The following is a 26,915-nucleotide window of genomic DNA, read 5'->3' as shown; positions in this document are numbered from 1 at the left end:
AGGAAAACAAAAATTTCAGTGGTGATTGAAAATGCTCATTAGGAGAGAGCCTGGGCGGCAGTAAGTGAGCCCAATTGGAAAGTGAGAAATTTTCATAGTCTGTATTTTTCTTCCTCAGTCAAAAACACTCTCGATTTGCCAAAGCACTTTTGCAATCATTTGTAAATTGGTCTGCCGGGGTCTCCATGAGAATGTTAAATGACAAGAAGAAGAATCAATATCTCATTGCTGACTTGGGGGTAGGCATCCATGTGAAAAACAAGATTCAAAACCCTGATAGAAGGATGCAAAGATGTCAATCTCTTGGGATGAAAAATAGTTAAGCAAAAGGTGCCAAATGCCAAGCTAGAGAAAATGATCTAATGCAAGTAAATTTAACATAAGGCAGCTGTAGGTGTTGAAGCCTTTCTTTTTAAATTTGATTTTGTCAGGAACTACTGATAAGAATTACCTCAAATAAGATTATCAAGAATAAATTGACTCGCACTTAAGCAATGGCTGCAAAGAAAAACAATTGTGATGTGAATTATAAAGAAAACACATGAACAACTTTGGAAATAGGAAATTTGCAGAGAGTTTAGTACAAAATCTGTGTCCTGGAAGAGGCATTGCATTTTGGGCTGAGAGACTGCTTTTTGGGGGGGCAACAGTCACCAGTGTTTATCAGGTGTCAACTATGTACCAGGTACTGTTGTGGGTTTGTGTGCATGTGTATGCATACACTTGTGTGTGTGAAAGACAAGTGGCTTTTATCAACATGCAACAAGCCCTGTGCAGTATGAAGGTGATTATCCCTGTTTTGCCATGAGGAAACTGTGGCACAGAGAGGTCAGCCATCTTATCCAAGGTCACACAGCACATCAGAGGGGATTCCAGCCTCAGCCTACTAGAGCTGTTGCTATTTGATACTACTTTTCATAATTGTCTAACCATTTGGCTGATGAGAAAGCAAATTTGGGAAGAGACGAGGTAATATTCCCATTAAAACAAGATGAAGAAATAGCTGTATAGCTTTACCGGAGGAAACTTTTTCTGGAAAGAGAATAAAATGCCGCAGGAAGAGAGAAGACAGACATCAGTGCTGATTTGGCCATCACCAAAGCTGTTTTCTTTTCCCTTGATGCCCTCTCAGAGGCATTAAACCTCCCATTGCAACTTCAAAAAAGAATCCTGGTTTTCCCTAAAAACAGTAATATTTAATAAAATAAATACAAATCGGGGAGCAAGAGAGAGTAGTGTTACTTTTGCATGTTTTTCTCAAGCTCATATAGAAAAGATGGATCCAAGTAGTCATTTGAAATATTTTGAAGTAATTACACAAGTCAAAAAGCCAAAACATTCTCTTCTTTTTCAACACACTCTGGCTTCTTTTGTGTTTCTACCTCTGGAAATAACGAACCATTCTCTTTTTGTTTCTTTTCTCTGTTAGAAAAGCTGCAAAGCACTTCTCAGGCTCAAGCCATGGTCCTCTCAGCAAATTATCAGTGTCTCCTGAAACATTTTCCTCCAAGTATAAAGGCTGGTAATCAAATCCTTCAAGAATAAAACAGAATATTCTCTTTTTCCTTTTTGGCTTGTGGTCTTACATCACCACTATCCTCTTTTCCCTCTCAAATAAATATATAAATAACACTTGCTTTCCAAATCACAAATGAACTCTTTTCTTGCCTTATTTTAGAAGGGAGATCTGGAGTGATTGTTGATACAGTTCAAGCCAACAGCTTCCACCAGTAGGTGCCAATGGTCCTCTTTTCTGCGTACTTAATAACCACATTGCTTTTCTATGGCTCTTTTGTTATCTAGACCCACCTGGCAGTAGATGAGGGCATTAAGTCAATTAATTGTGTTTGGATGCTGCTGGCCTTGTGTTCTGTGAGCCAGGAGATGTTTGCAAGCTTGGTTGTAGGAAAGAGTCTCAGACGGGGGTGGGGGGGAGTCCGTGACGGATTAGATGACTTTGTGGGGAAGGTACTGAAAGAGAACCGGTGGCCTAGGTGTTAATAGAATGGGACATGGAGAAGGCAGGTCTGCCGGAGCCCACTTGGCCCAGTGGGTGTCCTCCCCGTGGACAGCAGCTCAGCAGCCCCCTGAGATCACAGCTCACTCTCCTTCCTGCAGAGTCCTTCTTTCTCTTGCTCTTTCGTTTCCTTAGCCTTTCAGAAAACCTTTCATTTCACTCCTCCCTCCCCTTTCTCTCACTTCCCCACTTCCTCTGTCTCTGTCTCCTTCTCTCCCATCCTCCTCTTGTCATCAGTGTTTTATAGGATACACTCCATTTGGCTGGCATTTTCCTCCAGGGAATTGATATGCAATCTTTTGTTCTTTCAAGCTGTTTTTGTTTCCAAGAGACAAAATGCCTACTTTGTGTCCTGTTCTCTTGTGTGTGACTAATGATAACAGGACAGTTATGAGCTGTACATCTGTAGTCTTAGAAAGCTTAAATTAGTACCATTTTTAATATAATAATTATATTAACATAAATTGTTTGCTTCTAAAACAAAACGTGTGAAAGCAAGTTAAATGACTTAAATTATAGATGTCCGTTGACTAGTAAGCCATTAGAAAGTAGGCTAGTAATTCTCAGCTGCATTATTTCTGTTGCCTGAATGCTTCTAAGATGACTCCCTAGGCCTTCTAAAAACTAGAGAGTATCTGAGTAGGAGGAAATAGCAAATGACATCAAGGCCAATCATCTGCATGTGCTCCCATTTCTGATCCCCACTTTCTGTGCTGATTTTCTCTCTTGAAATTTTTGATACAGCAGTTAATATTAGTCATAAGATAAAAGAATATTAAAGTCATAGATTTTGCCATAGCTGAGTTAACATTTAATAAACTTTTCTCTGCAGAATGGATGGATAGCTAGATGGATGGATGGTGTATGGAAAGAAGTATGAATGATGGATGGATGATGAATAGATAAGAGGGATAAATGATGGGTGGGTAGATGAGTAGATGGTAGGTAGATAAGTGGTGGAAGATGGATAGATAGATGGGTGGATGAAGTAAGCAGACTCCTGTTGTCAAATTAGATCATCTGAAGAAAATTAGGCTTGCCTATTTCCAATTAAATGAGTGCCTTCTCTATGCAAGACATAAAGGTGGTGGATATTTTGAGATAAAGAAGTAGAAGATATGGTCCAAGCCTTCAAAAAGGTTTCACTCTAATTTGGAAATAAGACAGTATATAATTAAACTTAAAATTACATGGTACAGATTGTTCAGAGAAAACTCATGTGGAAAAAACAAAAAATGTACTCCAAGTAAGAGATTGGAGTATCAAGGAAGGCCTAAACGAAGAGACTGATCTGAGCAAGCGTTTAAAGGGCATGTTAGGTTTGGACAAGTTGGGAGAAGGGACCATTTCTAGGGAGTAACAAATGACATTTGGTGATACCAACTCATTTTTCTTTTACTTATAGTTTTTCATTTTCACAGGTTTTCAGCAAGAAAAATTATAATTTTGTCTTTTCTTTAACTGTACACTCAACCCCTAGCACAGTATCTTGCACAAATTAGGGTCAACTAATATAAAGAAAGCTGAGTGCTGAAGAACTGATGCTTTTGAACTGTGGTGTTGGAGAAGACACTTCAGAGTCCCTTGGACTTCAAGGAGATCAAAGCAGTTCATCCTAAAGGAAATCAGTCCTGAATTGTCATTGGAAGGACTGATGCTGAGGCTGAAGCTCCAATATTTTGGCCACCTGATGCGATTTCATTTCCAATGAAAAGACCCTAATGCTGGCAAGAATTGAAGGCAGGAGGAGAAGGGGATGACAGAGGATGAGATGGTTGGATGGCATCACTGACTCGATGGACATGAGTTTGAGCAAGCTTGGGGAGTTGGTGATGGACAGGGAGGCCTGGCATGCTGCTCTCCATGGGGTTGGGAAGAGTTGGACACGACTGAGTAACTGAACTGAACTGAACCGAATATAGAGTGAATGAATGAGATGAACAAAGAATCAAGAGTTATACCCCAAGTCCCTACCCAGACTATGGCCTCTCCTTGAGATTTTGGCATAAAATGAAGTCCAACTACACCTAATATGGATCACATTTGATTAGGCTTTTCCTACATAAAAGAGCCTTGATAGAAACTTTACAATATGGATTGGAAATAGGTTGATTAAATAAAATGTGTACTTTAGCAATAATGGAGACAAACCAATTTCTTTACATTTTTTCCATGAGGAAACTTTTCATATTTGAAATGAAAAGAGCCAAGGGGGGAAATGGAGCCACATTTTGACACAACCTTAATTAAATACCTTTAAGTAAGTAAGTGAGTTGCTCAGTCGTGTCCGACTCTCTGCGACCCCATGGACTGTAGTCTACCACGCTCCTCCGTCCATGGGATTTTCCAGGCAAGAGTACTGGAATGGGTTGCCATTTCCTCCTCCAGAGGATCTTCCCGACCCAGGAATAGAACCCAGGTCTCCCGCATTGTAGGCAGACGCTTTGCCATCTGAGCTACCAGGGAAGCCCTAAATACCTTTACTCCCAGCTTTTTAGAAAAATCAAATCTATATTTTTACCCATGGATTGTTCTTCAAGAGGATAGTAACACATCACTCTACTGGTTTTAGCCTTGCAACCAGAAACATGCAATAATTTAATTAGCTGATGTGTCATATCAGCAGTTTAGAGACTGTGATTCTACTGTCTGAACCAAATAAAGGACGTTTGATTGGGAAGTGGCAGCTGCCTCTACAGGTCCTGGACAGTGAATGACATGTGGAGTTTTGCTAATGACTTCAGATCTACCCAAAAAAGTTGACCCCCGAATTCCCTAAAGTCCATCTGTTCTCTAAGTGCTATGCCTTTGGGAAATTCTAGCTCCAAGGCTGGACAGAAAAGTGGGAAAATAATGGAAAGAAAGGAAGGAATGTTATAGGCAAGAAGATCCTGCCTACCTCCCACCTTTGCATATATTTTTCCTCCATCTAGAAGGCTCAGCATTCCCTCACTTTCTTACTTCCCTTTGCCTCTGCTTAAATGTCACCCAGCCGTTCATCCTAGCTATTTTCATATCCTTTCTCCTATCCTGACCTCCTTTATCCCTCACCCTTTATCAGTTCAGTTCAGTTCAGTTGCTCAGTTGTGTCTGACTCTTTGCGACCCCATGGACTGCATCTCACCAGGCCTCCCTGTCCATTGCCAACTCCCAGAGTCTCCCCAAACGCATGTCCAATGTGTCGGTGATATCATCCAACCATATCATCCTCTGTCGTCTCCTTCTCCTCCTGCCTTCAATCTTTCCCAGCATCAGGGTCTTTTCCAATGAGTCAGCTCTTCACATCAGGTGGCCAAAGTATCGGAGTTTCAGCTTCAGCATCAGTCCTTCCAATGAACGCTCAGGACTGATCTCCTTTAGGATGGACTGGCTGGATCCCCTTGTAGTCCAAGGGACTCTCAAGAGTCTTCTTCTCCAACACCACAGTTCAAAAGCATCAATTCTTCGGCACTCAGCTTTCTTTCTTTTTTCTTTTTCTTTTTTTTAATATTATAAAGCCATTAGCTTTATTTTTTTTTTTTTTTCATTTATTTTTATTAGTTGGAGGCCGCATCCATACACGGCTACTGGAAAAACCATAGCCTTGACGAGACGGACCTTTGTTGGCAAAGTAATGTCTCTGCTTTTTAATATGCTGTCTAGGTTGGTCATAACTTTCCTTCCAAGGAGTAGTGTCTTTTAATTTTATGGCTGCAATCACCATCTGCAGTGATTTTGGAGCCCAGAAAAATAAAGTCTGTCACTGTTTCCACTGTTTCCCCATCTATTTCTTATGAAGTGATGGGACCAGATGCCATGATTTTTGTTTTCTGAATGTTGAGCTTTAAGCCAACATTTTCACTCTCTTCTTTCACTTTCATCAAGGAGCTCTTTAGTTCTTCTTCGATTTCTGTCTTTAGAGCGGTGTCATCTGCATATCTGAGGTTATTGATATTTCTCCCGGCAATCTTGATTCCAGCTTGTGCTTCATCCAGCCCAGCATTTCTCATGATGTACTCTGCATGTAAGTTAAATAAGCAGGGTGACAATATACAACCTTGACATACTCCTTTTCCTATTTGGAACCAGTCTGTTTTTCCATGTCTAGTTCTAACTGTTGCTTCCTGACCTGCATACAGATTTCACAGGAGACAGGTCAGGTGGTCTGGTATTCCCATATCTTTCAGAATTTTCCACAGTTTATTGTGATCCACACAGTCAAAGGCTTTGGCATAGTCAATAAAGCAGAAATAGATGTTTTTCTGGAACTCTCTTGCTTTTTCGATGATCCAGCGGATGTTGGCAATTTGATCTCTGGTTCCTCTGCCTTTTCTAAAACCAGCTTGAACATCTGGAAGTTCATGGGTCACATATCATTGAAGTCTGGCTTGGAGAATTTTGAGTAATACTTTACTAGCATGTGAGATGAGTGCAATTGTGTGGTAGTTTGAGCATTATTTAGCATTGCCTTTCTTAGGGATTGGAATGAAAACGGACCTTTTCCAGTCCTGTTGCCTCTGCTGAGTTTTCCAAATTTGCTGGCATATTGAGTGCAGCACTATCACAGCATCATCTTTTAGGGTTTGACATAGCTCAACTGGAATTCCATCACTTCCACTAGGTTTGTTTGTAGTAATGCTTCCTAAGGCCCACTTGACTTCACATTCCAGGATGTCTGGCTCTAGGTCAGTGATCACACCATCATGATTATCTGGGTCATGAAGAACTTTTCTGCACAGTTCTTCTGTGTTCTCTTGCCACCTCTTCTTAATATCTTCTGCTTCTTTTAGGTCCATACCATTTCTCTCCTTTATAGAGCCCATCTTTGCATGAAATGTTCCCTTGGTATCTCTAATTTTCTTGACGAGGTCTCTAGTCATTCCCATTCTATTGTTTTCCTCTATCTCTTTGCATTGATCACTGAGGAAGGCTTTCATATCTCTTCTTGCTATTCTTTGGCACTCTGCATTCAAATGGGTCCATCCTAAAGGAGCTCAGTCCTGGATGTTCATTGGCAGAACTGATGCTGAAGCTGAAACTCCAGTACTTTGGCCACATGATGCAAAGAATTGACTCATTAGAAAAGACCCTGATGCTGGGAAAGATTGAAGGAGGGAGGAGAAGGGGACCACAGAAGATGAGCTGGTTGGATGGCATCACCGACTCAATGGACAAGAGTTTGAGTATAAACTCCAGGAGTTGGTGATGGACAGGGAGGCCTGGCGTGCTGCGGTTCATGGGGTCACAAAGAGTCAGACGTGACTAAGCGACTGAACTGAACTGAATCTTTCCTTTTCTCCTTTGCTTTTCACTTCTCTTCTTTTCAGAGCTATTTGTAAGGCCTCCTCAGACAGCCATTTTGTTTTTCTGCATTTCTTTTTCTTGGGGATGGTCTTGCTCCCTGTCTCCTATACAATGTCATGAACCTCCGTCCATAGTTCATCAGGCACTCTGTCTATCAGATCTAGTTCCTTAAATCTATTTCTCATTTCCACTGTATTTTACCCTGCACTTATTCCCACATGGTGCAGATGCTTATTTGTTCATTGCCAGTCACCATGATAACAGACAGGGTAAGAACTTGTCATTTGTCCATGGTATTTAATACTTTACCTTTGCTTGATGATAGAACAGTACCTAGCACACAGAAGGCAGTAACATTTGTTTAAGGAATGAATTTTGGGGGTTTTCCTTGCTTATTTAAACACTTCAAAGACCTAAGCTGAAAGAAAGAGCTCTAGTAAGACTTACAGCTAGCATTTCTTGAATACTTACTATGTGCAAAGCAAACTAAAGTGAACAAACTTAACCTTAGCAGTCTCTGCCTGCCACACTTTGGGCTGCTACAAGGGGATTCCAGACGAGGGAAATTATATGTCAGATTATCACCTTGGCAGCCAGTATATGTTGAAAATAAAGACCCACGTGAGCTGAGTGATGATGATGATAAACTGGCATATAAAGCACTTACTGTGTTGGGCACTCTTCTGAGTACTAATACACTTAATTTTCATCACCACCCAATGAACTAGATTGTGATATTACCTTCATTTAACAAATCAAGAAAATAAGCCAGAGAGAAATAATTCATTCAAGGTCACATATTCAAACTAATGTCAGAGTCTGGCTCCAAGGTCATGCAGAAATGCCACTAAAGCAAAAAAAAAAATGGAAGCCTGAGGAAGAGAGGTGCCCAGGACAGGAATCCAGGTCGGTTCTGTAGGTCTGCAGGCTGGGACTCAGCAGGTGCTGTCATCGGCGTGGAATTACGGAGGATCCAGAAACAAGAGCATTACATTTCCTGAATAAGCTCATGCAATATTTACAGAAAACTGCTCATTGAAGAGACTATTAAAGGTGGAGCTCTTACCAAAGGGGATTTTTATACTCAATAATCACTAGATAAGTGAAAAAATTCATGCTCCATGGAGCTAAAAACTCTCTCCCAAGGGGGATAGAAAAAGCAGTCCCTAAAATAAAAAAGGACATGTAGGATAATCATTATGCTAAATAACATATGTGAAAAAGCAAAAAAATCACCCAGTCTCTTGAATTTAGCTGAAGACTTTTTTTTATTGAATGAGCTTCTTTTACTTGCATCTAAGCGATTTCTGTTTCCACTTGAACTGCCTCAAAAAGAGCGAGTCAAAAAGAAAAGTTACTGGGAATGGAATTCAATAATATTTAAATAGAAGTGAAATTAAATATTATTTGACGTGTCATTTCCTGGTTGGCCACACGGAAGTTCCTGACTGGGTGCTCACTTAGCTGAGCTTCAGGAAACATGTTCAATGGATTGTGGTTCTACACACACACACACACACACACACACACACACACACACACGAGTGGGGATGGGGTAAGGAATAGAGAGGAAAAACTCACATAGTCTGAACTCTCTAATACGGCCCAGAGGGCAGCTCAGAGGTTCTAGCTGAGGTTTCGTATCTGTGCTCCTGTCATTTTTCTCAGTCTTCTAGAATCTTAATGATTTAAATATTAATAGTTATTATTGGTTGAGCACTTCCATGAGCCCAGAACTATAGCTCAGGCTTCTCTGGTGGCTCAGAGAGTAAAGAATCTGTTTGCAGTGTGGGAGATCCAGGTTCGATCCCTGGGCTAGGGAGATACCCTGGAGAAGGGAAAGGCTATCCACCCCAGTATTCTTTCCTGGAGAATTCCATGGACAGAGGAGCCTGATGGGCTATATAATTCATGGGGTTGCAAAGAGTCTGACACAATTGAGCAACTAACACTTCACTTTTCTGATTATTGTATCATTTATATTCTCACAACAAATCCATGGAAGAGATGGAGAAATGGGAGCTCAGAAAGGTGACCAGGACTTGCTGAGCCTCCAAACTGTAAGGGATGCCCTGTGGCAGACTTCACTCCAGAACCTGCATTGTCAGCCACCCCTCCGAGTTGTGTTAAGGGCCCTTTGGGGGTGGCTTTAGCTGGGTTCACATTCCTCCTTCAACTAAGAGAGTGAGGTGAGGTGAGAAGTGGGCTCCTCAAAATGAAGAGGAGGGCTCTTAGACCAGAAGAGGTGATGCTGGGAGAAGTGACAGATCCACCCACAGCTGTCACTTACACGTGGCACGGATGTGTTTGGAATCAGTCTTCCTCCACACCACCAGCACAGAGATCATCGGAGGGCAGACAAGGGACACTGTCCAGATGTGATGGTCTCCTGAGTCCAGGGCATTGCAACAGGGTATTATCTAAGGGCACAAAGACCCAAGAGACAAGCCTGATGCTGCTCAGTAATGCCCAATGTCACTTCTGCCCTGGAAGCATGGTTTGTCACCTGCCTCCTTGAGCATCCCCAGAACATGATCTTGGAGGACCCTGGATTCAGAAATACCAGGCGAGTCAAGTTCAGCTACAGGGTCTTCATTTCACTTCCCTTTTGAGATGGAATCAAGCAAACCATCTTAGGTTGGGATCCCTGAGCAGTAAATCCTGAGATGATGATTTAAGCGCAAGTCAGTTGCTTGAGAGGCGATCCCAGGAATCCAGGAGGAAAGGGGAGGGAAGGATGTCAAAGAAGGCGTGTATGTGAGCAGGTTCTGCTGAGGGTAATTGGGGTCCAATCCCACTGAGAACCTCAGGGACCACTTAGACTGTACCTCCATGGGGGTATTTATCCACCAACTCCCACCATCACTTTCTGAGTGCTGCTCCCAAGGCCAACTACCTAACATTTCCACCCTCTGATGGGCTAAGAATGCTCAGGTCCCCAAGGAACACCTCTGGGGGAAGAAGCATAGGTCAGAGATGTCAGAAGCCATCTGGCTAGGGTTTTTGGGGACTTGACAGGCCCAGGGGAGGTGGACAGGGCACCAACAGTGCCTGCCCCACAGGCAGAAAACCTCTCTATTATGAAAACACAAGAGCCTGGTGTCAGCGAGAAACTGCAGGACTGCTTAGCTCTGGCCAACTATTGGCCATGCAAAAAGGTAGAATTAGTGTTTAAGAGAAAATACATACCTAAATTTTATTTGAAATCCCATTTTCAAATGTGTTGGTAACAAATTCAAAAATTTAAAAATACTGCAGGCTAATTAAAAACATCTGCTGGTCACAGTTTATAGCTTCTGGTAAATAGGTAAGAATGCTTGCTCCTTCCTGCCAAGGGATTTTCCTTCTGTCACCTCAAGAGGACTTTATTGTATTTGGAGGAAGAACCCATTTTCTGCGAGAGCTTCCTGCCTAAAGCATGTCTCTGAATTGTCCCGCCTGGGAGACAGAATTCAAGGTGAAGGACTTTGCTGATGCAGGAGTCTGCCATCATCACTTGTCTCTCCATCGGTAGTTTTGTGACCCTACCACCTCCTGCAGCTGGTTGCCTTAGATCAAGAGCTCCTGGAGGGATGACATGCCCCCTCTTTTTTTCACCCACCATACAGAGGTTGGAATTTCTCAAGGGCAGGTGGCTACCATCAGTGGTTGCCTCTCTCTTAGTAGCTCTCATATACTGGGACACTCTGCTCCAACACCTTTCAGCAGCACTCTAAAAAGAAAGGTTTAACAGTCGCCAGAGGAAAAAGAAAATGACAACGGTAGCAAAAATGACTCTCCAGACACCCACAAACTTCTACGCAGGCCATGGTCAGGGAGAGAGGGCGCAACTCACGCCCTCCAACTAAAGATAATGGCGGTGCCCACCGTGGGCTGACACTGTCTGGGTGCCAGGTCAGCAAGACAGCCAAGCTCTTTTCTCTCATGGCAGCTACATCCTATGCAGGGAAACCCCCATCCAGACTGGAGAAGCTGAGAAAGCAGCTCCAGCAGGGCATCAACTAGCCCTGCGACCTCCTTGGTCAGGGGAGGGTAATAACACTCTCTGTCCTGCTCACCCAACACATTTGTGTCAAGGTCAGATGGGGCCATGGGTGTGGACATTGGGAAACTGGGGCCTTCAAGATAAGGCACATTCATCGCTTGCCTGGTCCATCTCTCCTGGGTGAAGAAGAACAATTGCATCTTGAGATGGTGCAGGGAGAAGTGGGCGGGTAACATCTCCAGTATTTGCCCAGAGGTTGAACCTGGGTGGGGCGACTGCTTGATCGGTGTTCAGAGTTCATAAGAAAACAGACTCCCATCCACGAAGATTCATTGTTTCACAGTAAATTAAGGTATTTCACCCTAAAAATTAGTACTGGTAGTGGTGGTTTACTCACAAAGTCATGTCTGACTCTTGCGACCCCATGGACTGTAGCCTGCCAGGCTCCTCTGTCCACGGGATTTTCCAGGCAAGAATACTGGAGTGGATGGCCATTTCCTTCTCCAGGGGATCTTCCCGACCCAGGAATCGAACCTAGGTCTCCCGCATTGCAGGCAGATTCTTTACTGACTTAACTATGAGGGAGGCCCCGCCCAAAAAAAATTAGTGTTGGGGGATCTTAACTAAAGCCTGCAGCCTTGTGTTTGGTTGTTTTTTTAATGACAGTGGGCTTAGTGAATACTAATGCTATTCAAAATGTGAGAATTGGAAAGCATTATCCTGGCCACTTTCCATTTCACATCGGAAATTCAAGGTCTTGGCGAGAAGAAGTGACTTGTCAGAAGTTGCCAGCGAGTGAGGACAGAGCAGGACCGGACCGGGACTTAGGCCCTAGCACCTAGGCCCTAGCACTTAGGCCCTAGCACCTAGCACTTATGGAACATCACAAAATGACCTTCTATACTACCAACTCCTTTCCACACAGTCCTTGGGTAAGTACTCGGGACAAGAGCCTTCTAATTATCAGCCTCCCAGGTGCTCTGGGGCACCATTCAGATTTTAGAGCTCTGAAGTGGGGGCTGGGAACCTGCACTGATAACAAATGCCCCACAAGTCCTGCTGGAAACCAGGCCAGCTTGTGCAACACCAGCCTAACTGGCTTGGGGCGTGGGTCTTACCCACAGCTGAGCCTGACCATCTTAGACCACACATTCGTGGGTTTCACCTCCAGTGACGTGTCCTCATTATTTCACCACATTTCAAAAGCTTCCCTGGGTAAGACTGATGTGCTTGACGTCATAAGACCACTGCTACAGAGGCCACGCACCTGGTTCAAACCCCAACTCCCCAGTTTCACTCCCATCCCCACATCTAAACCCCATGTCTTCCTATGTGTCCCCCCAGCTGCCAGCATTGTCATAAAGGAAGAGTTTGGAGTTAGCTTTACATCCAAGGCAAGACACACATTGTGGATTTCTCAGAACATTCTCAGATATTCCAAGGTTACCCCAGAACTCTGCTGAACTGACAGAGAGGCTCTGAATCAAGCCACTTTTTTTTAGCAACTTCCCTGATTAGGGGTTACTGTGAGCCATCCATTTCAGTGTTCTGCAAAGAGATTATCCAATTCCAGGAGATCAGACTATTTCAAAGGAGCCAAGAAAATAAACACACTTTCCCTGTCTTAAAGCCTCTGCCTCCTTTGAATCTCTCATTTTTAGAATATCTCCACTGATAAGGACAAATGCAATTTTCACCATCAGTGGATCTGAACAGACAATTACATTAAGGCAAATAAGACAGGGTGAGGCCAATGATGTAAATCACACTGTGTGCATCTAATGTGCAAACAAAGCCCTTGGATGAAAATGAACACTCAAGAAGCAGTCAACAACCATTACTCTTTTTTTTTTGCATCTAATCAGGATGCAATTTGCATCAAAATGATTCTACCTACCATCTCCACAATTGCTGGCATTTGGAGGTCTAGAGAGAGAGGAAAAATTAATCCATTTTCAAATCATTGTCTCTAAGGAAATTGCTGGACCCCCTTGGGAAGAGGTTCCATATGCCTAACAAAAAGAATGTCCTTGCTGTTACAACACTTCGGGTACACAAGTCTCCTTTCCCATTTGGTGTTCACTGCCACCCTGTGAGCCGGACAAGAACAATTGTTTCTAAATTACAATGGAGATCAACTAGAGGTTATAAATTGTCTCACTGTAAGTGTCAGGACTGGAACTGGAGTGTTACTTTCCTCTCGAAGAGACCAGATTTGCCTCTAAAGTCTTTACCCAGGTGAGGAATATCCGCCCAACCAGTGATGAGCATCAGCCCAATCAATGAATTCTCCAAGGCCTGATATGCTCTGAATCCTCCAGGCAGAGCTAGATGGTGATTCAGAGCTAAGCAGGAGTTTGGAAAGGGACAGCAGAAAATGTACTCAGCCCAAATGAGATTTGCATTTTTGCAAGTGGCGTTTGAGCCACCCAAGTGGGGAAGCAAAAGGTCAGGCTCACAGAATGAACTCTGCATTGAGCCTTTGTCTGCTGGAAAAAAGGGGAAGAAATGATATTCAGGAAAGGAGTGTCTGGGAGACCATGGGGAGGGTAAGACGATGTGAAGCCTGAATGTACACGCAAAGAAAGGCGGCATCCTGCTCTTTAAAGTCTCCCCAGGGTTTGGCATCAAAGAGAACAGAGGCTCAAGCTGATGGGCCTCTGAAAAGATGCTGGCGGCTCCTGGGGTGTTTCTTGCTGGCTTCTTACACACAGCAGTCAATGTCTGATGAAGGCCTGGGGTGCTATTCAAGGTTGGGGTCCTCGGTGTCACACAGCAGAGTAGGCTGTCGGCCGCCCAGCCCACTGCTTGGCCTGGGCCAGGCTTCTGCCTCCCCCAGGCTGCTGACGGGAGGGGATGGGGCACTCCCACTGTTTCTGTATGGAAGGGGCAGGCAGGGGACCAGCGGAAGAAGGGACTTGGGGGGAGGTTTCCAGATTGGGTTTCTGGGGAGATTTAGTTTCTCCAGGGAACCAGGGAGACTCCATGCAAGGGTTCAGCCAAAGCAACTCTGCTTTCTGCTGTTTATGTATCACTTCCAGCTTAAAAAATAAAAGACGACAAAAGGGCATCAGTGATAGAAAAGAATGCTGGCACACCACTACGGCCCCTTCTGGCTCTGAGGTTCTAAGATTCTCCCCTTCACTGCAAAAATGGGTCTAACCTGATGTTTTCCTGAAGTGGGATAGAAGTGTTCCCAGAGATTTTACATAGTGTTTGGGGGAAAAAAATCATTGAATAGTTACACATTAATTTTTGAGTATCTCATGTTTATAGCAACTGATGCTGTTTTTGTATTAATATGAATATGTGATATGAAATGTCTTTTTAAAAGTCAACCTATTTATCCCTTTACAAAATGAACTGCTTTTGAAACCATTCACCTTGGATTGGGACTTAAACACATATGCCAGGACTCGAACCCAGCCAAAACCCTGCTTGGGATTCTAACCCACAGTCGTTTCATTAGAATCACTCACCTGGTATCTGGACTTTCTGAGGCTCAGGTTCTTTGTGTCTCAGCACAGAAGGAATTCAGCAAGAGGCAAAGTGAGAGACAAGAGACAGATTTATGAACAGAGGACACTTGTAAGAAGTGCAAGTGGGCAGGCGAGGGAGCTCTGCCCCGAGGATTAAGTGGGCCACAATTTCATAGTCAAAGGAAAATGATGAAATCTGTTAGTCACTCAGGAATGTCTGACTCTTTGCCCTCCCCCTGCCTCCACCAGACTGTAGCCCTCCAGGCTCCTCTCTCCAGGGAATTCTCCAACAAGAATACTGCCATTTCCTTCTCCAGGGGATCTTCCTGGCCCAGGGGTTGAACCTGAGTCTCCTCCACTGCAGGCAGATTCTTCACCATCTGAGCCACCAGGCAAGCCCAAAGGAAAGTGGGAAGGGAAAAGACCATCTTCTTTAAGTAGACATGTGGCTTACATCACTGGCTCCTCTTCTGTATCTGACAGGAGAGTGTCTGACCCTATTTGGTTAAACTAGGATTATCATAAAGTGAGTGAAGTCACTCAGTCGTGTCTGACTCTTTCGCGACCTCGTGGACTGTAGCCCACCAGGCTCCTTCATCCAAGGGATTCTCCAGGCAGTTTGGGACCTGCTGTGCCCCTTCAGGCAGCGGGATCAGCCCAGCACCAGCATGAAGCCCTCGGGGGGCCCACAGTCCACTGAGACCAGTGAGTCATAGACCACGTCTCCATGCAGCAGCGGCTACACACAAAGACTCACACCTCCCATCCCAGGGGCAAGGACAGGCTAAAGACCTGTCACTATAAAAGACAGCAACATCAAAGATCCTGCCCACGAAGGGTGAAGTGGGGGAGGCACCGTGGGGGAAAGTAGGGGAATCAACCTCTTGTGAGCTTGTGTGGACACAAGATCTGCCGTCCAGCCAGGCTATCACTGTCCTATAACCCTACCATCAAATTTCACCCCGATATTTTTGTGTTTTCCTGCAAGAAATGACCTCTACTGTTCTGTCCATCTCTCGGAATTCAGGCTGTGCCTCCTCCGTCAAAGCTTCCCTGATCACGCCTCCCTAATGTCCTGGTGCCTCCCCTTGGCATTCTCCATGCGCCTATCCAGACTGCTTCACCCTGCTTTCACACAGCAGTTATTGCACCCCACTGATGATGTGTGAGATGATTGAAGCGTAGGCTGACTTGACCTGAAATTACATTAAGCCACAGAATGGGAAAGTCTCTCCCTTCTTGCTTCTGCTTCAGAGCATCTGGTTAAGGCAAAATAAAGTCTCCTTTTGGTATTAATAAGTCTGTAACAACTATGATATTTGCTAATCTCCATTTTTTTTTAAACAAAGGAAGAGTTCTGGATGAGAACCCTCATTACCCATCTAGAATTTAGTGGTATTATTTTGTTTTCCTTATATCTATTTTTGAAGCAAACTATTTTGTTCTTGTCACTTGAAGTCATGATTATTATTTTATTCTTTTATCGATTTATTTATTTGGCTGTGCCAGGTCTTAGTTTTGGCATGCAGGATCTTTAGCTGCAGCATGGAAATTCTTATTAGCGGCGTGTGAAATCTCTGGCCAAGGACTGTGCCAGGGCCTGCTGCGTTGAGAGTGGTGAGTTTTAGCCACTGGATCATCAGGGAAGTCTCAAAATTATGATTTTTAAATCAATGTATTTAAACAAAAATCTAATCAATTTAAAGCAAATATTATGTGGTAGGGGCTTTCCTGGTGACTCAGACAATGAAGAATCTGCCTGCAATGCAGGAGACTTGGGTTTGTTCCCTGGGTCAGGAAGATCCCCTGGAGAAGGGAATGGCTACCCTCTCCAGAATTCTTGCCTGGTGAATTCATGGACAAAGGAACCTGGTGGGGTACAGTGCATAGGATCTCAAAGAGTCAGACACAGCTGAGCAACTAATACTGCTGTGTGGTGGCAGATAATAATAATAATGCATCTTATACATAGTGTGTGTGTGGACCTGGCGAATATTGGGAAGGTGGCAGACAAAGGACTGAAGTTTGGAAAACACTACCAAACTTTCTTATGGGTATGATTAATCTGTTCAGCTTCACATTAGAGGAAAATTCAGTGTATTCAAGAAAAGCTGAGAGACTACTCTAGGGCAAGGTTCCTGAAGGACTTTCAGATTGCATCAGATTGTCTATACTTCCTGGAAAATAGATGCAGAAATTCAACAAATAGTCATTCAACACGACCACCCTGGTGGTCGACCAGGGTGAACAGCAGTTAGAGCCTGGTATCAGCCTTCCCAGCTTCTCACCTCATTCCTCATTCTTCCGCCAAAAACAGTGAGCATGCAGGTGGCAGAAATGGATGCGAACTTAAACAGAAATAACCAACAACAGCCACAGAAGACAGACAGAGAAAACAAATTTACTGGAAGGAAAATGAGGACTCACAGAACCAAGAGGAGCTTGTAATTAGGGCAGAACCTGAAGCCCAAAAAGGGGACACACAAGAGTTTCTGGCAGGACGCAGCCATCGCTGCCATGAGAATCCTAATGGAACGCACAGGAGTGTGTCCCTCTCCCAAGATTCCAAGTTGGCTGCAAAGGTCTAACTGGCCAAACCATGTGCTGACTGCCAGGCGGAGGAAAGGGGGAAAGCATGGCCCTCAGCTTCCACGTGGAGGCAAGGCACCTCCTTCTCCAAGACCACACTCAATGGAAATTTCACCCAGCCCAGGAGGATTGGGTAAAAGCTGAAACACCCTGAACATGACAAATGTTTATAAATGTACACACACCCCTGCCCAGGCTCCGCATCTCACCGCTCTCTTGCAATTATATTCAACTTCTCCCTCTCTGTTAGACCTTTTCCTTTGGCCTATTATTAATAACATGTTTGAATCTCTCCTATCATTAAAAATCCTCCTCTATTCACCAGTTAACCTTTCCCTACAAAGAGTCAAAAAGTGTTCTTCACTTACCACCTACACTTCACCACCCACTCACTGCTCATCCCACTGCAGTCTGACATCTGCCTTCCCAACCCCAGCACTGCCCTGAAACCATTATCCTGTACAAAGTCAGCCATGAGCTTCGAGTTACTCACTCTAAAGAGAATGTACCCATCTTGATGTCTCTTGGGTGTTAACCACACTCTGCTTTCCTGAAACACTCCTGCAGCTGGGCTCAGGGCCCCTTCCCTAGCTGTTTACTCAGGAACTGTTCAAAGCAGGCACTGTGGTCAGAACTGGGGAGACAGTAGCAAGCAGGATGACCAGAGTCCCGCCCTGAAGGCACTAAGAATCTTGTGGGAAAATAAGTAAACAGGACAACACATAACATTTATGTCCATCCATGAATTTTAGTGTTCTTTTACATAGGCATCATGCTCCTTTTTAGAATTGTTCTTGCTATTGTGAATGGGATCCTTTCCCCTTTATGTTTTCTAATTTATTATTAATGATATACAGGATAATCAACCATTCTGTGATTTTTGTATTTAACCATCTTATTAAACACATAAGAATTAATAGTTTTCTGGCATGTGGTCTTGAATTTTCTAGGTGGGCAGTTAAATCATCTACAAACTAATGCACAAAATAAGTGCTCAAAAAATATTTGTTGAATGACTATTTGTTGAATTTCTGCATCTATTTTCCAGGAAGTATAGACAATCTGATGCAATCTGAAAGTCCTTCGGGGAACCTTGCCCTAGAGTCTCTCAGCTTTTCTGAATACACCGAATTTTCCTCTACAAATTTTTACTTCCTCTGTGACTTATTTCACCACATTACATAAGCTATGCTCTGATCTTAAATAATTTAGGTGAGTCAGAATGTAAAGAATTCAAGCAGCATTCTCACAGGTAGTAGGGCCTCCATGGCGAATACACTCCTGTTTCTGAAAGACCTTCCATATCAAATCAAAGCATCAAGAGTGAGAGTGTGCAGACATTCAGTCATGTCCAACTCTTTGCGACTGTAACCCGCAAGGTTCCTCTGCCCATGGGATTCTCCAGGCAAGAATACTTCAGTGGGTTGCTGCTCCCTTCTCCAAGGAGTCTTCCTGACCTAGGGATCAAACCCGCATTTCCTGCATTGGCAGGCAGATTCTTTACCACTAGCGCCACCTGGGAAGCCCCAAGAGTGAGAAGCAGCCCCTGCCTTCCACACTGCAGATAGATGCTGTGGGGAAATGCCCTGACTTCTCTCCAAAGGCACAGTCTGACTTTCTGGGTCCGCACACCCTTTCACACACAGACTCTTTCCACAGAGAAGAAGCAGAGAAAGGGAATGCTGAAACTTGCCCTGGTGGCAACATCAATCCAGAAGGACTTGAAAAATTTGAGAAAAGCAAACTGTCCTTCCAGAGATGAATTTGCTCTTTTCATATTTGATTTAAGCAATCCAAACTTTAAGAAAAAAAAATCAGTGAGGGCTAGAGAGTAGGAAGGAGGCAGGAAAACGAGCCCTTTGAAAATTCCTCTGGAGAGCCAACTCAGCCTATTAATATTAACACATGGCACCTCTACCCTTGGATGCTTTTGGAGCTACGTGGACTGGCTCTTGGGAACCCTGCTGTTCCGTGGTGCTTTTTGAATGTTAGTAATAAAACCCACAGCCTCTGAATTAGGCAGGAAAATGTCCACTTTCCTTTGTGCGCACACTTTCACAGGAAACTGCCTCAGGCAGAGAAAAGAAGAAGGAAAACGATGAGAATTCTTAACCACAGGCTGCTTCTTGGTGAGGAAAATCCTTATTTGAGAATCTTACAAGGTGAAGGATGAACAGGAGACAATAACATGAAGCTCAAATTCATCTTGGAAAACTATTTCTTTCTGAGAGAGACTCGATTATTGATACTGCTTGGTAACTTGAAACCATCTGTACTCGGAGTACTAAAGTGCAGTGAAAGCAGTGTGGAACATCGGGCTCAACACAGAAAATGACTGGAGCGAAGAAAGACTTTTATAAATTAGAAGAAAGGAAAATAAGTGCCTCAGCCATTCCCTTAGATACTTGAGGTCTCTTACTAGACAGTCAGACTTGACCTTAAACACAGAGATTCTCCCCACCAAGCATCCAGAATGGGATGGGACTTATTGGGCATTGCACACTCAGCCACACGGCTCCAGCTTGAGTTCTCTGAACCAGCCTGCTTCTCTGCCAAGTTCTCCCAATCCCTCCTAACCAGCTGAATCTTACCTGGCTTCAAGGTCAGCTGAGACAACACTTCCTCCAAAATTCTCCACTAATCATCCAGACCCTGGGGCCACTTTGTAGCATCATTACAATTGATTATCATTGTCCACTTAGTCACCTGTCTTTTCCCTGTAGACACCCCATCAGCTGGCACTGAAAATCGCTCACCTGACAGAGAGCCTGGTACATGCTAAGAAACTCAATAAACTTTGTTGAATGAGTGAAAAGGGTATAGACCAGCATAGCATTTCTGGGGGCAGCAAGTCACCCTCTTGCCTTAGGGCTGCATTCTGTTTGAAATGAAAGCATTTTCAAGGTTAAATATATTCTTAGAGTCACATTTAATTGGCTTGCTTCCCAAACACTAAATCATTTAGTTCCAGAAGGCAGGTTTTTTTTTCTCCCTCAGTAAACATTTCTTAAAGAAAAGTAGATGAAGAAAATGGAACATTACCAAGGAGCTGCAAAGATGTCCAAACACTGCCGAAAATGTCCCATGGGTTTGCCCACTTGGAGAGTATCTATAAATATTTCCCTCACTTAGGCTATTAAGACAAAATTATCTTAAAAACACTGTCTAAACAGTAAGCCACCAAGGTTTCCTAGTAATTCCTTGCCCTTCCTTACTCTCCTTTCCAACACAACTGGATATGAGATGTCTCTTATTTTAGGGTTATAGTGGAAATATTTGGCCTTCTTGATCATCTCTCAAGAAAAGGCAAAACAGTTAAATTTAGAATTCGATTAAAAGAGCTTTTAACCCTTCATTCAGGTATATTTGCTTGCTCAGGCTGCCTAACAAAATATCAACATGCCCAGTGGCTTAAACAGCAGAAATGTATCGTCTCACCGTTCTGGGCTCTAGAAGTTTTGAGGTCAAGTTGTAGGCAGGATAGTTTCCTCTGAGATCTCTCTCCTTGACTTGTAGATGGCTTTCTTTTCTTCTCTCTGTTCATATCTGCGTCCAAATTTCCCCTTCCTATAAGGACATAGGTCATATTGATATAGTACCCACCCTAATGAGCTCATTTTAACTTATTCACCTCTTTATGGACCCTATCCTCAAATACAATCACATTCTGAGGGACTGGAAGGTTATGACTTCAACATATGACACCATTCCACCTACAACATGATGGTAGAGTTTATTTCCTTGGACATTTGTGGGCAGAAATGAAAGACACATAGGCATAGACCCATTGACTGCTTATCTTCAAGAATAAAAAAGGACGTGACACCTGTCCATCCAATGTGGGATGCTCTCCAGCAGAACTTCCCAAGATGGGAAGAGCAGTGGTTTGATTCTTCTGTGGTTTGAATGGTCCTCTTTCCATCAGAGTAGGAACAAACTAACTAAAGAGGTTGGTTTCCCTTTTCCCTTCCATTTCCAAAGAACTGGGATACGGAGAGCGGACGTAGAGTTGTCAGAGATGGGTGCAGGAGGACCCATCTAGTCCGTTCCCAGGGGTTAGATGCCCCTGTTATTAGTGCAAAGCTGTGCTCAGGGTGAGGGTAATGGGTTGTTTCTCTGAGGGAAAGTGGAGTGAAAAGTGAACTTTTGGGGGTTGCAGATCACATCTGCTCTGACTTTGATTAAACACGCAGCAGACTGCTTTTAGGAGATAAACAGTGTTTAATAATATAGCCTCAACATCCCATCACTCTTCATCAAGACATGGAGATTTTTCTGAGCAGATGGGAAAGCCCACTAGCACCAACGTCACTTACCTTCATTTGCAGGAGCAAGAAGACTTGGAAAGAAATACTGGAGATGTCCACACGTGTCCCTGCAGTGGACACTAATTTTTCCTTGTGTCCTCTCTCATTTCTACTTTACATGTTCAGATCACATGGATTTTCCTTTAGGGACAATCCCTGATATTCCTGCTACTGAAAATTTGCCATAGTTCCTATCTTTTCCAAAGGCTTCTCTTTCAGAATTACCTTGGATTCTGCGAGCTATTTATATCTCCTGCCCAGACTTTGCTCTCAGATCCCACTCACATGCCCAGCTGCTACCTGTCTCCTCCTCTTAAATATTCAGCAGACAACCCAATATCCAGTCTAACTCCTGACCCTCCCCTAACCCTGCTCTAGACACGTTCTTCTAGTTACTCAGGCTGAAAGCCCTGGAGTCATCTCTGATTCCTGTTCATCTCTCCTATTTCTCAAGCAGCATCTGAGGACCTCTTACCGGCTCTCCTTTCAAGCACGCCCAGAATCCAGTTTCTCAGCCTCCTTCTGGCCACTGTCAGCTTTTGCACCATTTGCTGCAACTGCCTCATACTCAGCCTCCTTGCTTCCACAGTCTCCTCCCCTAGCAGCCAGAGTATAACTTCTAAAATGAAAATTAGAGAGTATCACTCCCCGGTTCAGACCCTTCAGGCGCATCTTCGAACTTAGAGTCAATTCTAAAGTCCCTGCCATGGCCGACCAGAACCCACAAGGTCTGGGGCCCCTTTTCACTCTCCTCCTAACTCTCTCTGCTCCAGCACCTGTCGCTGCCTGCCGCCCTGAGTCATCCCAGCATGTGACTGCCTTCAGGAGCTCTGGCAGGCACGGCTGACCCTTCAACTACCTCACGTCTCCTCTCTCAATGAAGCCTGCCCTGACAACCTTATCAAAAGTGTCACCTCATCACTCTTGACCCCTTCACCTTACTCTGCTTTTATTCATTCTACATAACCTATCACTTCTCATGTATGCTATAACTTATTTTTCTTTAATATTTACTGTCTGTTTGCCCACAGCCCTTCCCCAACAAGAGACTAATTCTATAAGCTCAAGCATCTTTATTTTTTCCATGAAGTATCCCAACACCTAGAATACTTCCTGGCACATATTAGGTGCTCAATAAATAGTTTTTCAATGAATAACAATATCCTTTTAGTGAATCCCTTTTAATTTAGTCTAGCCCGCGTCTGTTACTGTTGCTTGCAAACAAAGCATCTCAACCAACAGAGTGCCCTACTCTGAGCAGAGTGTCTGAAAGGAGAACCTGTTATATTTTTCTGCAAAGAAGAAGGGATCAAACAGTAAAGATTCACTATATAGCACAGGGAACTATATTCAATATCTTGCAATAAACTGTAGTGGAAAAGAAATTAGGGACTTCTTTGGTAGCTCAGAGAGTAAAGAATCTGCCTTCAATGCAGGAGACCCAGGTTCAATCCCTGGGTCAGGAAGATCCCCTGGAAAATGGAATGGCTACCCACTCCAGTATTCTTGCCTGGAGAATGCCATGGACAGGGCAACCTGGCGGGTTACAGTCTATGGGGTCGCAAAGAGTCTGACACAACTGAGTAACTAATGCTAAAATGTCACTTTCACTTCAAGAGTATATATTTATGCATGTATAATCAAATCACTTTGCTATATACCTGAAAGTAACACAATATTGAAAATCAACTACACTTCATAAAAAAGAAAAAAATGGATCAAAGGCAAAGAAAAGATACAGACTTTTTGCTCATCTCTTCATTGAATTCAGCTCTGACAGAACAGCTGGCCCTTCCTACCTTCTCTGTTGATAGAAACCAGTAGAAAAATCTCTAGCTTTGGAGCTAGGAAACTCTTCTGTGTACCTTGATCATGCTGTTTATGGATGATATGAACTTGAGTGTCCCTGGGCCTCAATTTCCTCACCTCTAAAGCACAGCTGATGAATGTTGGGGTTGTCATGAAGCTTAAATGAGACAATGAATGTGACTCATCCAGCACAGGCCTGGGAGTTGATGAAGCGAGCCTTGCTCCTTCCAGTCAGAGCATCTCAACATTGTGAGTAAGAGTATGGGCTTTGGGCCAGGCAATCTGGTTCAGATTCCACCTCCACCACTTGTATCAATGAACCTTGGGCACATCACCTGGCCCCTCTGAGCCTCCACTTCCGCGTCTGTAAAATGGGTTATCAAGTGTAGCCTGCCTCAGAGGATGAACAGGGGAATCACTGAGTTCATGCCCATTAGGTGTTTAATGCAGAACCTGCCACATGCAAAGCACTTAGTAAATATTTTTTGCTGCTCTCACTGGGCTTAGTGAATGTTCACTTTCCTCCCTGTGATAAGAGCTTCAGCCCCTGAGCCAGACCAACCATTTATTTCTTTTTCTCTTTTGATGTCAGCAATGACACAGAACTTGCCCCAACAACCTGGCTCCCTGGAATATTTTGATAGGATAACAAAAATTATGTTTCTTGAGCTTTCTCCAGCTATAGTCCTACGACTCCTGGCCTGGAACTGTCAAAATAAGCCGGAAACACAGGCTTTCTGCCAAATCCTCTTCGGGAGGCAGGGATTTCACACGCAGTCCTTTCTTTCTCCCTGCACCATCCCCACCCCCACCCAACCCAATTCTTCTTGGCAGCACACTGTGTCAGCCTTGCTCCAGTGGGCTGGGAAAACAAGGGTTTATTTTAGCTCCCTTCGGCAGGGCACAGTGGTGTGGAGAAGACTCGAGGGTAGAGACACATGAGGATGCAGTTCAAAAATGCACGTGAGAGGCTGCCAGACTACACCGGGGCGCTGGAGGCCAGGGCGATGGCTGCTGTGCCCTCACAGCTGACTCGGAGACACAGCTTATGAAACCCTGCATGTTGATCAGAAATCAGTGCAGCTAAGGACAGGCAAGGATGCCTCTCCACCTTGGACTCAGTCTTCCAAGGCCACCTGAGATGCCAGGGCAGCAGCCGGCCGCCAAACCTTGTTGAGGCATCACTGTAACTCCTTTGTCACTTCTGATTTTGATATGAATATTGCAAGACAGAGACCCTCCTGCTTCCTAAGGTCTTTGGAGTCAGGAATCTATATAAACAATTTTGCCCCGGGCTCACACAAACACACCATTTCCAGGGCATCTGCCCCCTGTTCTGATCAGGAAGGCTGGGCTATCATAGTTTAGCCTCCCACATGAACAAACGAAGCCCTTTTGGAAACCACTCTGTTGCACCTATATGTTATCAGCTGTAAAAATGTAGCCCTCTGACTGATACAGAAGTCACTCCCGCGTCACTTCCCTCCAAGCACATACATTTAGAGATAACTCATTGTCTTCCTTTGGTCCCCTTTCTCACTTAGAGAGGACTATATTGGTCATGACTCTTGAGGACAGTTGACAGAAGCCAACCTGAGCTTAGCATAAGCAAAAAATTGGAGGCCTAGGGGCCCCTGTGACTGAGAAGCTGAGTAGTGGTCCAGCTTCAGGCATAGCTGCATCTAAATGTCCAAAAAATATTGCCAGACGTGAGTTTCTCTGTTTACGCTCTGCTTTCTTCCATACCCACCCTTCTCCCAGGTGTTTTATCTTCATGTGCCTCAAGGATGGGTCCCAGCAGCTCCAGTTAAAAGCCTCATTCTTGTTGTTCAGTCACTCAGTCTATTTGACTCTTTTCAAGCAGACATCTCGCCAGTTTGATCTCCCCAGGAAGGAGAATCTGCCTTTGCCAGCATTTCCAGCAAAAATCCCAACAAGGATGCTGCCATGACTCTGACTGGCCCTGGTTGAGTCATACTTGCCCATGAGCCAAACAGTGCAACTAGGGGCATGTAAGGTTCTCATACAACCCTTGTTTGAATAGCTGTTATTAATTGTCTACTATGTGCCAACTTTAACTACATTATCTCTTTCCAGACAATGAAACATAATTTAAAACGTTAAATAATTTGCCAAACTTCAAATCCCCAAAATGGGCCAAAATTTTGGCCCAGTTCTCCTATACCCCATATTAGAGTACCAGTTTCCCTGCTGCTTCAGAATAAGTGAATGCCCATATAATATGCATTCCATAAACATGTATTAGGCACCTACTGTGCACCAGGCACTGAGCTAAGATGACTGTTATGGCTGAAAGGTCATGGGAGAATTTTAGGCACTAGCTTCTTTAGAAAGCCCCACCTGGGCCCCTTCTGGAAGATGACCTCATAGTACTAGGATGAGACAGAGCTCATCAGATACTCCTTGGTAGCAGAACTTTTCCAAAGAGGACTAGGTCACAGTTTTCAATGTTTTCCCTACCTGTCTGATTCACTCTCAAGTTGCTCACCATCATAGGTAAAATAAAAATGAAAAAAGTGTCACAAACTAGTTTGACCCCAACTATACTTTGCCTGTCCCACAAAATATTTTGGCCTACATTGGATTTGTTGCCAATATTGAAGAGACAGGACATTTCACAATCAATGCCAAGTTCCTTTTTTTAAATTTTTTAAATCGAAGTATAGTTGATTTGCAGTGATTCAGGTATACAGTAAAGTGATTCAATTACACACACACACACACACACACACACACACACATATGTTTGAATAGGATCAGGGCCTCTTGCTGCTTCTCCCAGTATCTTTCCCTGCTGCTCAGGCAGCTTCTGAACCCCTAAGACCAGACACCCCAGTCCAACCACTAGCCTTCTCTCAGAAGGAATGAAGTCCTCCCCCCACCCCACCTGCTGAGTCTCACTCAGTCCCCAGGGCTCTATATTGCCAGGTAGGGGGCTGGGACCAGTGAGGGGGATGAAGGGAGCACCCAGAAGCAAGTGGCAATGTGCCCAGCTGAGCTGGTAAGATGATCCCAACTTTACAAAGGAGGAAAGTACAGCCTGGAGAAGTTAATGACTATGACCCTGGGCATGGCCTCTCTGTTTCCATCTCATCTTCAGTATAATGAGAGTAATTTACAAATCTCCCAGTTTTTTTTGTGAAATTTAGAAATAACCTTGTATGCATTCATTTGCTTAAGATAATTAGGGATTATCCTATACCTCAGGCACCGTACTGGGCACTAATTGACAACACCATCGAGCAGACACAGTCCCTACCTGTAGGGAGTTATAGGCAGGGTGTGCATATGTGCATGTATGTGTGCATGCAGGGGTGTGGGGGGAGGGGTAGGGGAAGGGAAGGACCACTGAGGGGCATTCAGGAGGCTTACAGCACATCACAGTGGGGATAATCTTGGATTCACTGGGGTTCAGGAAGGTTGTG

This window comes from Cervus elaphus, chromosome 4 (assembly GCF_910594005.1).
Source record: "Cervus elaphus chromosome 4, mCerEla1.1, whole genome shotgun sequence".
NCBI classification, from domain to species: Eukaryota; Metazoa; Chordata; class Mammalia; order Artiodactyla; family Cervidae; genus Cervus; species Cervus elaphus.
The sequence above is the reverse complement of the archived record's forward strand: the minus strand, read 5'-3'. Positions refer to the sequence as shown.